The sequence below is a fragment of the Aulonocara stuartgranti genome, assembly GCF_965226115.1.
Source record: "Aulonocara stuartgranti genome assembly, chromosome: 22".
Taxonomy (NCBI): Eukaryota; Metazoa; Chordata; class Actinopteri; order Cichliformes; family Cichlidae; genus Aulonocara; species Aulonocara stuartgranti.
The window spans coordinates 37,033,698-37,046,671 of record NC_138957.1 but is presented as its reverse complement, the minus strand read 5'-3'; the positions used below and the strand labels follow the sequence as shown (position 1 = coordinate 37,046,671).

The window sequence follows — 12,974 nt, the reverse complement described above, 5'->3', positions numbered from 1 at the left end:
TGTAATATTTGCTGCCATTTCTGCTGTCCTCTTGGCCAACTTACTCTTACAAAAGACATTTTTAATGTTAATGAGATTTTTTTAACTGCATAAATAAAGGTTATATAAAAGTCACTGCCAAAAACTGATTGCGGCTTCTACCTTGTTACACGAATGTTGTTTGTGGCTCAAGATGACTTTATGTCATCCATGAGGGATGCATTTGACATATGTTTCACATATTATAGCCCAACAAGTTACTTATAGCAGTTTAAATACGAGCAATCAGTTTTTGGCAAATACCGGAAATCAGTTTTTGGCAGACAATCACTTTTTGGCACAACACCGGGCACACCTGTGCTCCATCAGCTCACAATCAGAGCCAGTATTTAAGGAGCAGCTGCAGCAGCCTCTCCTCACCAGACTGCCTGCTGCTCTCTGATGGTAGCGTTTGTGCGCCGTGTCGTTATCGCGATGTCTTGCCTCTCCTGTGCTGACCTTGTTGTCTGCAGGTTACCTTGGCCTGGGCTCAGAATCCACTATGTTACCTGTTTCGCTCACCTGGTCCCTCGTTGTCTTTTTCGTCCCTCGTCGTGGCTCGTGTCTGAACCTGACCTTCAGTTCTGCACGAGCCTGCCCTCCTGGACTCCCTGGACTCTCAGACTCTGGACGGATTCACGCCGAGCATCCTTCCCCTTGACAGGATCAGTGCTCCCCGTTCCCCAGTAAGTTATCACGTGTCACTCCCACTAATACACCTGCTCAATTATCAGCTGACCCCGGTGGATCCACAGAGGTGCCTGTTCTCTCTCTGCGATCACCTGATGCTCCAAACATTTGTGTTGTAAAGCTTTGAGTCCAGGTTTTACTACGGCCGGCGTGGACCTCGATGTTTGTAGCTGATGGTCACGCCGGCACGTGCGTGCATCCATGTGGGCAAACGCCATCGATGATTTCACAGCTTCTGTTTCCTGCCAGCAGTGACGACACTATGAAATCATCCAGCTGTTGTTGTTTTCTGGGTAATCTGAAGCCTGGGCCGGCGCTGGAAACTCTGTCGTTGTTTTGATCGCTCGGTTTAATCAATGTGGACGTAACTCGATCTAATTTTCACCCACAGTGGACGTAAATCCAGATGTGGTTTGGTTTTCTGATGATGATGAAGTAGGAGGAAGGAGCAGCTCATCCTCTGGAAACGTCCCCCCAATTCTGGTGGCGATGCGTGAGGCGCTGCTGCTGATTGGAGCGTTTAATACGAGCAGATGAAAAGAGCGGAATCGTAGCGGGATGGGTCGAGTTTAGCCCGGAGCCGGGCCCACGGGATGGAGACGTTTATTCCAGCCTGAAATACGGCGTCATGATGGAAACGAGCAGCTGCTACACGATGACTCAGAGTGAAAGTCACAGTGAATCAGGGGTTCTGGGAGAAGCTGGCAAGCATTTGTCCTAAAGTAGAGACAGATGAGACAAACTGGGAATACTGGGAATATGAATCTGTGACATCAGCTTCCTCTGTGGGTTTTACTGTTGGAGCCAACCTGCACATTAAACACGTCAACAACAGTGAATGATAAATCTGTTAACTTTAATTTCAATACTAAACAGAACTGACGAGATGAACCGTGTGCTTCAACTTCCCAGTCTGTTTTCCTCCTCATATTCCAGCCGTACGCACACAGCACAGCTCTGCTACGGACACAGAGTCCCTGTCACAGCACGCCTCCACTCCTGTGGATATATTCACAGCACATCTGTATATAATCTGCTCTCTGCACTTCTGATTGGATGCAAACTGAAGCTAAAACTAAACCCTGTCTCAGACCTGGTGACTCGCTGGTCAGTGACAAAGCTCACGGGAACCTTTAGCTGAATAACTTTTACCTGGTGCATGTTGGGAGCAAAGCAATCCCAGCAGTCCCAGTGCTTCTTCCACTCAGGACGGCCTCACTGCACCGATCTCTGCACCTACGACTGCATGAGTTTGTGCTGGTGACAGATCCACTGTGTGCAGGTATGCACATCCCCACATTCGTAGTTGATATGAATGAGACTGGGACTTAGTCGTGTGTCAGGACTGCAGTAGATGCAGCAGCATGAATGTCAGAGTCCTTTCAGTCAAACTGATGCTGTGATGAGGCTGGTGGAGTCTGCGCCCGTGTGGGACTAGTTTGTGTTTGTGGACCGACTGGTTCTTCGGGGTAAACTAACTGTGGCAGGATTAAGTGTTAACATGTACGTGCTGTGTGTGCGGGCTCTTTAATGACTCGCACGTTTCCCTGCTGCACTTTAAATAACCGAGGCCTGTGCGGCCATCGCTGGATTCCCGCCGCTCAGCTTTGATCAGCGTCGATGGGAATCTCTCATCTGGCCTCAAATGTGCTCGCCAGCATCGTTTTAAACATGTAGGGTTTGAAACAGAAGTAGTAAATGTATTTTTCCACCTGTTTCTGCTTTACCTGCTCCTCCACAGTCTCAGCTGTGCTGTGGTTTCCAGGCAGCAGTGGGCTCTGATGGGCTCAGAGGAGCCGTTAACAGCCGTGTTTCCTGTGGAGGTGCAGGGAGCTTTAGCTCAGCCAGATGTTTAGGTTGCACCGATGGCTTTTACAGCTGTGAGGGAAATATGCTAATGTGACCCAGCGTCCTGCTGACTTCTGTGTGTTTCTCTTTAGTTTAACATAACTCTGCTTTTTTCTCCCGGCACACACAACAGCTCAGCTCTTTCTGTTTCATGCTCTGCAGCTTCAAGTGAATCTGTCTGAGTTTCTGAGTCTGTGAAAATCAAACTGGCCTCTCCAGCTGGAGGCTCGTTGCTTTATTTTTATTATAAATATACAAGAAAGCTGAAGACGTGGAAGTTTGCGTTTCTTCATCACAGGCATGGATTTCTCTGTAATTCCTGGTTCCCTCTGCTGCACCTGTGATTCCCCGGCTGGGTCCACTCCCACTAACCAGCCCTGTGTGTATTTGTAGTGATGTCTTCACTGAGGTCACTGTCAGAGCATCTGTTTAGACCCACTGTGGACTGGGATGTGGTGACTGTGGAGTCTGATTACAGTGATGGCTGTGGTGTTTAAACAATGCTCAGTCGGTGCTGATGATGCAGAGTGGGTCTCCACACCATCAGCCTGACACACAGCAGGGCTGCTTCAAACGGACTCATCAGCTCAGGCAACATTTTCTCCAAACTCGACCAGTTTCCAGATGTTAGCCACCAGGAGCAGCAGCTGGTGTGGTTTTGTCCCACCTGCTCCACAGTCTGACACGCTGCATGGTCAGACGTGTCCGTCTGCATGCCTCGGCTGTAACGCTGATTATCTGAGTTACTTTTACCTTCGCAGCCTGAATTTTTCCCCGTCAGCATATTTGGCAGCATCATAATACACTGTTTCTATAACATGATTGAAAACCATTAAATGTTCTTCCTGCTGGATGTAAATATTTGATCTTAGCACAGAGCACAAGGTGCCGTCTCAGAGCCTTACCTGGGGACTCCCGGTCAGCCGGAGCAAACAGAGCGCCGTGCTGAGCAGAAGAATTTATCACATCATAAATCCATGTTTATGAAACTGTCCAGGCAGGACGGAGAGCCAGTTGGCCGCCAGTCACCGTGCCTCGGAGCAGGAAGCAGATTCAGGAGTTGCAGCTGCAAAGCTGGAGCTTAGATTTAGTTCCACTGGGTCGACCCTCCAAACCAAACAACGGGGGAACCGAGTAAATACACACAAACAAACCGCCTTGTGTTAATCTGTCCACAGAACACGGGTCCAAAACAGCTGATTCACGTCCCACCTACAGGTTTTTACTTGTAAACTTTTATATTTTGATTTAAGTTAAGTGCAACACTGCTGTCATGATGCCATCTGAGATTTTACAGGAAATTACTGAGAGACAAAGTCAAGTATTAACTGGACCCTTCGTGTTTGTCAGCTGTCACAATGAATGAGGCCGACGAACGCAGCTCCCAGCACCGCCGACTGTTTGATATACTGATGACTCTGGATGTTAAAGGAATGATACGTCTGCAAATAAGGTGGGAATACCTGCTGTGACTCCACCCGCTGTGACTCCACCCGCTGTGACTCCACCCGCTGTGATTCTGGACTCTGCATCTGTCTCAACGTCTTTATTTGAAGCCAGGTGTGACGATACGAGGACAACAGAGTGGGTTTATATGCTAATGTTAGCATGCTGCACCAATAACCTGTATGGATGAACCCACAGACACACACATGTGCTAAAGTATGCTAACGCTCACTACATTGTTATAATGTTATTATTACCTCACGTGACTCTGTGGGGCTCTGGATCAGGGCACAGCAGCTTCACACGACCTCGTTTCACACAACACGCATAAATGGGAAAAACTCCAGGCTGAAAAGAATCAAATATTCTTGAAACAACAACAAAGCTCTTTTTGAGCCCAAAGATCTTTTTAGCTTTGACTGCATGGAGCTGTTTCCTCCTCACAGGCTGTTTAATGTTGTCTGCAGGGCTTCACCATTCGTGCAACAGATGAAGTAAATATTAGTCATCAGGCTGTTTCCTTTTCAACATTTACTCAGCCTCAGTTCATCCCCTTCAGTCAGCAGAGGTCCTGTTTGCTGCACCTTTGGATCAGGCTGCAGGCACGGCGGCACAGAGACTCGCTGTGATGAAGGAATGAAGCCGAGTTTGTCTACCTGAGACCGGCTCCTGAAACCACATCCCACAGACGCCGTGTTAGCGTGTGAAAGTAAGATGTTCACAGCCCGGAGCAGAAACAGGCCCCTCTGTGCGTGCAGATGCAGACTGATGAGGTTATGGAAGCAGCGTTCTACCTGAGACCGGGTTACCCGGCCGCTCAGCGCGCCGTCATCTGACTCCAGCACATCAACATGGGAGCAAACAGTGAAACGCTGAGGGTTCAGAAACAGCTGTTTCATGGTTCTGACTCAATGACGTTAAATACTTTTAAAGACGAGAATCAGAGGGAAGGAAGGGGCGTGACTTCCAGAGACATGATTACCCTCAAAGATGGGAGCTGTTATCAGCTGGTTGGTGATGGGTCAGCGCCTCAGGCGTGTGGTCGCGTGTATATTTTAAAGAAAACAAATCTTTTGTGTCATCTTTGACAAATCTGAGGAAAGTTTACACAAACAGAAACGTGACAGAGCTCCAGACGCTGTAACTGAATTATTCCCATAACAAACATTAACATGAAACATCCTGTTTGGATTCAAACGAGTGGCTTCACTGTGAATGTGAAGTACGGGGTGGGACTGTGGAGCGAGATGTTTACCTAGCCCGACAGAAAAGACTGACCTCAGAAAGAACGTGAGCTCCTCCACATTTTAGAAAGCCGCAGGCTGGAGCTCATATGAAGCCATATTTGTGCTCTGAGATTAAGTCGAACCACATGGACCTGCCGGGACTGACACACGAAGCCAGAGGCGTCCGAGTCAGACGCTCAGTGTCGGGTTAATGATGTTTGCTTAGCTCGTGGCTGCTGTTTGTTCTGGGCTCTCCGCGATGTGTTCGTGCGCAGTGAGACGATCCGTAAAACACATCCTCAAACACGCCGAGCATCATCCGACAGGCTGGGGGTCAAATCTGATTCGGCACATAACGTTGGTCTGTAACACAAACAGGAAGTCCTTACATCAGACAGCATTACTGTGAGCGCTCAGGCTTTATCCGTCTGTCCTGGGTTATGTTACAAATGAGACGCTAATCACTAAACGACTCTAACTGATCGTCTTTGACACAAGGTGAGGACATTCATAATAAAACTGGATATCAGAGCAGGAGTCGTTACACTCGTCACAGGATGAAGCTCTGCTGTAGTTTCTATGTATTCATGTAAGTCCATCAGATTTCCCTCCATCACCACACACAGCTGATCACATCCCGGAGAAAGAAAAAGCTCGGCTCCAGATGGGATTTCATTTGCAGGTGTAATTATTACTGTGGACATAAGGCTGAGAACGTGCCTGGGACTGGTACAGTCACAGGGCAGATGGAGTTCAAACCCCTCTGCTGTTCTTACACGAATGCTGCTAAACAGGCCGAGAGGAGAGAAACCAGGAAATTCTTTTGCCAAAATGCAATCTTGAAACCATCGGCTGACATCTGCTGACGATTTAGCTCTTTGTGACCTTTTCTCATCTGCATCAGCAAACAGTAACCAGCAAACATTAAAGGATTAAAGTCGGCCGGGCGTCTCCTGACTCTGGCTGAAACCTGCTCGCTGTCCTCAGAGGCTAACGCCATGTGGACAGGCTAACGTAGAAGATGGTCCAGCTTCAGGTGGACCACAACTGTCAGCCTCCCAGTGAAGCTCCAGAACATTGGAGAGAGTCCCGGATGGTCTGTGAGTTTGGACCGTCTGCAGGTGCTCTGTGAACTGAAAAAGGCGTAAGACTGCAGGCGTCCCCAACTGTAGGGTAGATGATGGGGGGCGAGACCTCAGTCCGTGCTGCAGACGATACATTAGAATAGTCGTTGGTGGACTCTGATCTCTGCCCAACATCATCGGCTCCTCATAATTTATATAGAAGGAATTTTGAGATTTTCTCTTCCTCTTTCGTTCCTCAAACCGTGACAGGAAGCAGCTAAAATGAGATTTAACACCTGGAGGCCTGAACTCAGCTGGAACAGGGTGGAGTCTGACGGGCGAGTCGGTGCAGCATCTGTGACGATGCTGAATCTGTTTCCTGCCTTCACCTCTGCTCATCAGCTGTGAGCAGTGAGTGAATAAGATCACCGGTAAACCAAATGATGTCCGAGCTCTTCATTAAGCTACATGTACTCTGCCAGCTGTGCAGCTGTGTGTCTGCTAAAGGTGATGAAGACGGATGCACGTACAAACTTTGTCAGCTTTTTAAAAATGGTGTTTGTTACAGGTCGCTGCTTTCTTGAGAAATGAAGACGAAGAAACGATGACATGATGAGAAGCAGTTTCTACACGTTAATGATGTTTGAACCAGGACAAACATCTGCAGCAGACTGAACCTATCAATGCATTTGTGTTTGTGGAGCAGTAAAGTGTTTATAGTGAACGATAAAATGACGTTTTACTTTTCCACACACAGAGCTGTTTAATGCAGAGTACGGTGCTACTTACTGCACACTCCTCTATTAAGCTGCTGCCTGAGTTGAAGCCTGTGGCCGCGGTTCAGCGACGTCTGCGTGTAACATCAGGAAGAGCTGCTGCAGAGGGACTTCAATGTGTGTCAGCACCGTTTCAGGTGCACCGGCGGCTGCAGCACATCTGCATACTCCTGATGTTTCACCTCAAACAGGACCAGAGCAAACATAAAGTGTCCCTGCAGGCTTCTGCACGGCATCGTGCAGAGAGGAGCCGAGTCCTGGGTGATGGCGAGGATGATGACGGTGCTGCTGGACCTGCATGACATCACTTCTCTCTACAGCGTGCCTCCAGTTAAAGATTCAGTTACCGAATCCCCCGATGATAAACGAAACCAGCATCACAGATGTGAGCTGAGGAGCTGCTGGCTGCAGCAAACAGAAGCACCGTTGTGTTTTTAACGAGCGCTCGTCACACGACGGCTGCGTTTCACGTTTGGATCGCACACTGGAAGCATTTGGGACGTCCGGCATCACTCTCACATGTTTTTATCCTTTTCCTTGCTGAGTCTGTGTCATAGTCAGAACGATAGATCAAGGATCACCACAGCAACGTTTTTCCATATCAGCGTGGAAAACGTTGATGTTCCTCACATGAATTTACCAAAGTGTGAAAGACTGAAGGGCATCTGTTTTGGTTTGTCGTGAAAACGACGGCAGGCTTTTGTTGTTTGCATGATGAGACTCATTTTTATTTTCTTAGCACGATATTGAGTTTAGTTATTATTTCTATTACGTCGATATTTGATTGTTCAGGTTAAATGTTTGGTTTTAAATATCAAATGTAAAAACGTCTCGATCACAGACAGTCAGGAAAACTGCACGTGTTCAAACATCCTGTTATTATAATAAATCTTTCTCTACAACAGAAACTTTATGATAAGTGTTATTCTCACTGTGACTGTAGCAGAGGTCAGAGGTCAAACATGCATAGGCTTTTATCAGTTTTGGACCGTTGACCTTGGCGAGCTCGGTGGATGCGAGCCAAATATTATTGGATGGTTGCCATGACTCGTCGCTGCACCGCTGCCAGACACGTAGAGTTATTACAGATGATAAGAAGCTGTTATTACTTTGTTATTGCTTTTCTCTCTGTCGCTCCTCGCTGCTCGGATGTTTGCGACTCTGCATAATTCAGATTCTCTTTCTCATTTACGTCGGAATACTTGGGATTTCACGGAGGACTTTCCTCCTCCACGCGGGCACAATGGCTGCTTTCAGCTTCCGTGGGAACACGTCTCCCAGACGTGACTTTTCATTTTTCCTGACAGTGACATGAATTTTCTTTGCTTGTCATATTTACATCTGCAAACACTTTAAACACCAGATGAAGCGTGTTTGGCTTCGTGTGTTTCTGTGGTTAATATCCATCGTTGTCTCGCTCGGAGGTCTTTGAGTTTCGTGTGGATTTGACTCCCTGTGGGTTATCTTCAGCCTCAGTGGGGTTACAGAGTGACATGTATCATGTCATGGTTTGCCTCGCTGTAGTTATTTTGTGTCTGTTCGATAGAGTTTTTAGAGCTACGTGTTCAGACCCTTTATAATGGAGGCTGGGGCCCTGGGCCCCCGGGGGCCTATAGAGCTGTAGTCGCCTGGATCGCGGTGTGAGGAGAATCGAACACTGCGTCACCGGCTTCGGACCGTATGGGGCGACTGGTCTGGAGGCTGCAGACGGCTGACAGCGCTCTGTGTGTCTGTGACATATGAGCAAGCTCGCAGGCATCTGTGTCGGCCTACAGCGAGGCTTTTCCCACGGCGTGACTCGGCCCAAACAAAGGCTGCCGCCGACGCTGGAGCGCGTCCAGCTCCACCATCTAACCTCATATTTCTGGGACACATTCAACCTTTCACAATGAAATATTTCCTCCACAGCAGCACGAGAGGCGGGTGAAGGCAGACGGAAAACCCCGAGCCTTTGAGTCACCCGCCTGTCCGTCTGCTTTTCAGTTATTTTAAGATAAAAGCAAAGATTTTTTTATAAAGACATGAATGAAACTGTGGTTTTAAAGCTCCATCTGTCTGTCAGAGGTGGAGGCTTCCTCCACGTCTCTGTCCTTCAGCCTTTTTTTGAGATGAGATGATCGGGAGCTGCACATGCTGAAGGAACGATGGAGGGGAAATGAGACAGAGGGAGGCAGAAGCTCTTATAAAATCTGCCCCCACGCTCCCTCTCCGCCTCTCAGCGGGGCGATCGCTGCGACGTGTCTTGATGTTCTTCCAGCATCGCTCTGAGATGGAGAAACCAGAGGTCGGTGGCAAACGCACAGAAACACAAAGAAAACACATCAACAAGCAGGAGAAAAGCCGATTTTCCCATGAAAGCTGATATTAGCGAAACCTCGGCGTGACCTGTGCTGCTGATTGTGTCGCACACGTGTGTGCGCACGTGCACGCGTGTAGATCAGTCTAAAGAACGTGCGTATTACGATGGCTTCATGACAACCTGACCTGTCGTCGCTCACTGCCAAACTGAACAAAGCTCACCTCAGACCTGCTTTGCTCGCATCATTCACTGTTCATGCTAAGCTGCTCAGCACAAACCAAACGCAGCACAGAAGCTGTTCACGGCTGCAAATGAAGGATTTCAGTTCATGTCAGTGTTTCAGAAGTGCTTTGGAAATATTTTGGATCACATGTGCAGATTTAATAAACCTCATTGGTTACAGGCTTAGCCAATAAGACTTACTGGATCCTTCAGAAACACGTAGCAGGAAGCATCAGAACCGAAGAAAAAAACTTTGAAGGTGGTTTCTCTTTGAGTTTGTAATCCGGTCATGCAACACAGTTTTTCTACCCTCGGATCTTTGTGATGTCATAAAGATGGGCTAACCCTAATATGGTCGTTTTTACGAAGTTGTCTTCAGCAGTTTGGATGAAGTGAGCGGGGTCTGTGAATAAGCAGCAGAGGTGCACTTTACCTCCGAGTCATCACAGCAGGTTGTTGTTGTTTGTTCTGGAGATTTCTGATCGATGTTTGGTGTGTGTGCACATTTTAGTGCACCAGTACTGTAACTAGTCTTGTATATTTTTGCATTGATTCTTTATTATTGGCCATCGCTGCACATATTTATAAACTAGAGCTCCACATCTGCCCGGCTGACAGGCAGCTGATTGGTGGAGACGCTGCTCTGGGTTTGTGTAGTAGGTGTGTGTGACTCGCGCTGAGGTGCTGAAGCTGCTTCGACTGGAAAATGTGAGTCAGCGCTCGCAGCGGCACATGCGCCCATCTTTTACCCGGCGTGCGTTGGCCTCCGTCACAGTCATGCACTGCAGAGGCTGCGTTTCTGCTATGCTCATCTGCTGCGACGGGAGCTTGAAACCTGCAGCCTATGAGGACCCGGGTCAAATACACAGGACTGTCACATAAATCAAGCTGTTCTATAAAAACCTCTCTCACCCTTTTTCAAATCCAGTGTGTATTTGAGGATTAAGCACATTATGTGAGGTTTGGGAGGCTTTAAGACTTATTTCAGGTTTAGCCCAACACCAATGACTGAGGGGAAGATTATTGAGCCTAATTATTTGGCAGGCAGCACTTTGTTCCACGTCACCCACCACGGGGCAGCTCTGGGTTCTGCGTCTTTGACCTCTGCACGCCTCCGGCTTGTGGGCAACACATGTGAGGCGGAGCTGCTGGTTTAAAGACTTCATTCATGTTAAAGCGGCCGTGTTTATTTTGTGCAGATGTTTAAATGCATGACCCTTAAATGTGACACGAGTCTGCTCCCTCTGGTTGTCAAACTGACGGTTTTACAGCGAGGCGACGGTTAATGACCCGTTAGCGCAGGGATCGCTTCCTTCCCGCGCTGCAGACCGCAGGTCAGCAGGTCAGATGCAGAGGACGTGTTTGGGCTTCAGACTCAACCGCCGCCCGTCCCAACACGCCGATTTTTTTCAGCTCAACTTTGTGCTTCTTGTCCGTGTTTGCTTTGCAGAGCAGAATCAGAGTTGGCAGGTTTTACTTTCAGTTTCTCACAACTGCTGCTTTGTTTGGCAGATGTGCAGCTGTGTTGTAGTTCAGGACGTTTGTGCTGCAAAAATCATAAAACTGTGGTCAGGTACCAGTGGCTACCATGAACATCCCTGATGACGGCGTGGTCTCTAACGAGTCAGGAAGGAGGATGAACCCGGTACGAACAAAGATGCGTCAAAAACAAGCCAACTTCCTGGTCAGCTGACGATCTGTGTCCAAATGTATGTAAGACTGATTATAACTCATCTGTGTGTGTGAGAGTGTGTCACTGATTTAGCTCTGTGACGATCAAAGCTACAAAACCATCATGCAGCTGAGCCTCGGGCAAACCCAGCGCTTTACAGCAAACTTCCAGAGAAACTCTTCAATAAAGCAAAGTCGAGTCCAGGATGCTGCCGAGAATAGAAACAAATAAACGAAACGAGTCCTCAGAGTCGCACGCAGACGTACCTTCATACCTGCTGCTGTGAAACACCAGTAAAACCAGAGGCTCTGTGGGTGACGTGGGCTCAGTGCCTGCTGGTGGCTGCAGCATGACATCAGCGCGGGTCAGATTTTCATTGGCGTGCACGGCTCGCGTTCAAACAGGCCCATCAGGACCCGTCCGTCTGTCTGGCTGCACGCCTGCAGAGGGAAAACCTGCACAATGAAATGCTCATAACTCATCTGTTTAACTCACCAAGCGTCTCTTACCTAACGGAGCGCTGCTCTACGCTGCGAGGGTCCCGCTCCGACGTTACAGGACACCAGGGGAAAATCGCACAGCTAACCAGGCGAAACATGCACTTTGGTCTTTGTTCGACTAATTCAACCCAGGCGGACGATTTATGACATAAACTATGTTACAACTTTCAACAGACTGTTTATGGACGAAGGATTTCCCAGAGTGCTGTTTGGATGTGGCAGCATCATCATTCTTCTTGCTGCCCGCTGAGGCCGGATGATGGAAACACCCACGGCTCCTGTGAACGATGTCTGCACGTCGGAGCAGGAAACACTGACGTCTGTTAGCTGCTCACAGTGCTGAAGCTCCTCAGCTCACCTGTACTGGGTTCTCACCAGTTTAGCACCAGTTTGAGAACTACAGGATAATCTCCCCTGTGGGTTTGTTGGTAGAGACTCATGCAGAACATGTGCAGACCTGGGCGTCCTTGTTGCACCGCTGTGCCATGTTCGACACGTCGCCAAAATCATCTCCAGAGACGATTATTAGGCAAGCGAGCCTCTTCATCATACCATCAGTCATCTGCATATGTCCCAACTCCAAGCTGTAAACACTTCAGTGCTTATTCAAGTGTTTACTCTGATTTTGTGGCAACTCAGCTTTTCTCTGAAACACAAAGAAACTGAGTTTTGTAACAAAGTCACATCTGCCCGTCGCAGCTGCTCGCGTGTGGTTTCGTGGTGGAGGTGAGAGCAGGAAGTCATCAGAGCACAAACGGTTAGCACGGTGGAAGCTCCGAGTGAGGCGGCACACAGGGAGCCAGTCATGAGGTCGACCGCAGAGCGGTTTTTCACTTCCACATGAATCAGGTTCAAACCGCCGTCGCGTTCTGTCTGACTCGGCTCGATCTCATCGTCACATATCCAACAACAGAACGTCAGCCTGATGCTGAGCTGCAGACGTCTGTTAGGACGGCCTCTTTCAGACCTGTCACATGATTATTATCCGGTCTTTAAGTGATGACGTGACGAATCCTACTTCCGGGTCTAAAGTAGTCTGCGTTTAATATGGCTTTTGTGTTGTTAACATGTTTAATGTTTTGTATTTTCTTCTATTTGATCTCAAAAAGCTCCTAAAACAGTCAGTGATCACTGTTGACCTCCCTCGGCTTTTATTACCGCTAACCATTTATTTAAGCTCAGTTTTTAAAACCTTAGGATGTAACTACAGCCC

General features: G+C 48.2%; 1 protein-coding gene across 1 annotated transcript in view; it reads left to right on the top strand.

Moving 5' to 3' along the window:
• Positions 1 to 9,466: 9,466 nt before the first annotated feature.
• Positions 9,467 to 12,974, top strand: part of LOC309699501 (tenascin-like) — a 61,433-nt gene continuing 57,925 nt past the window's right edge. The window contains exon 1 of the mRNA XM_082522541.1: positions 9,467 to 10,041. The gene's annotated coding sequence lies outside the window, so the exon portion shown is untranslated. The remainder of the gene's footprint in view (positions 10,042 to 12,974) is intronic.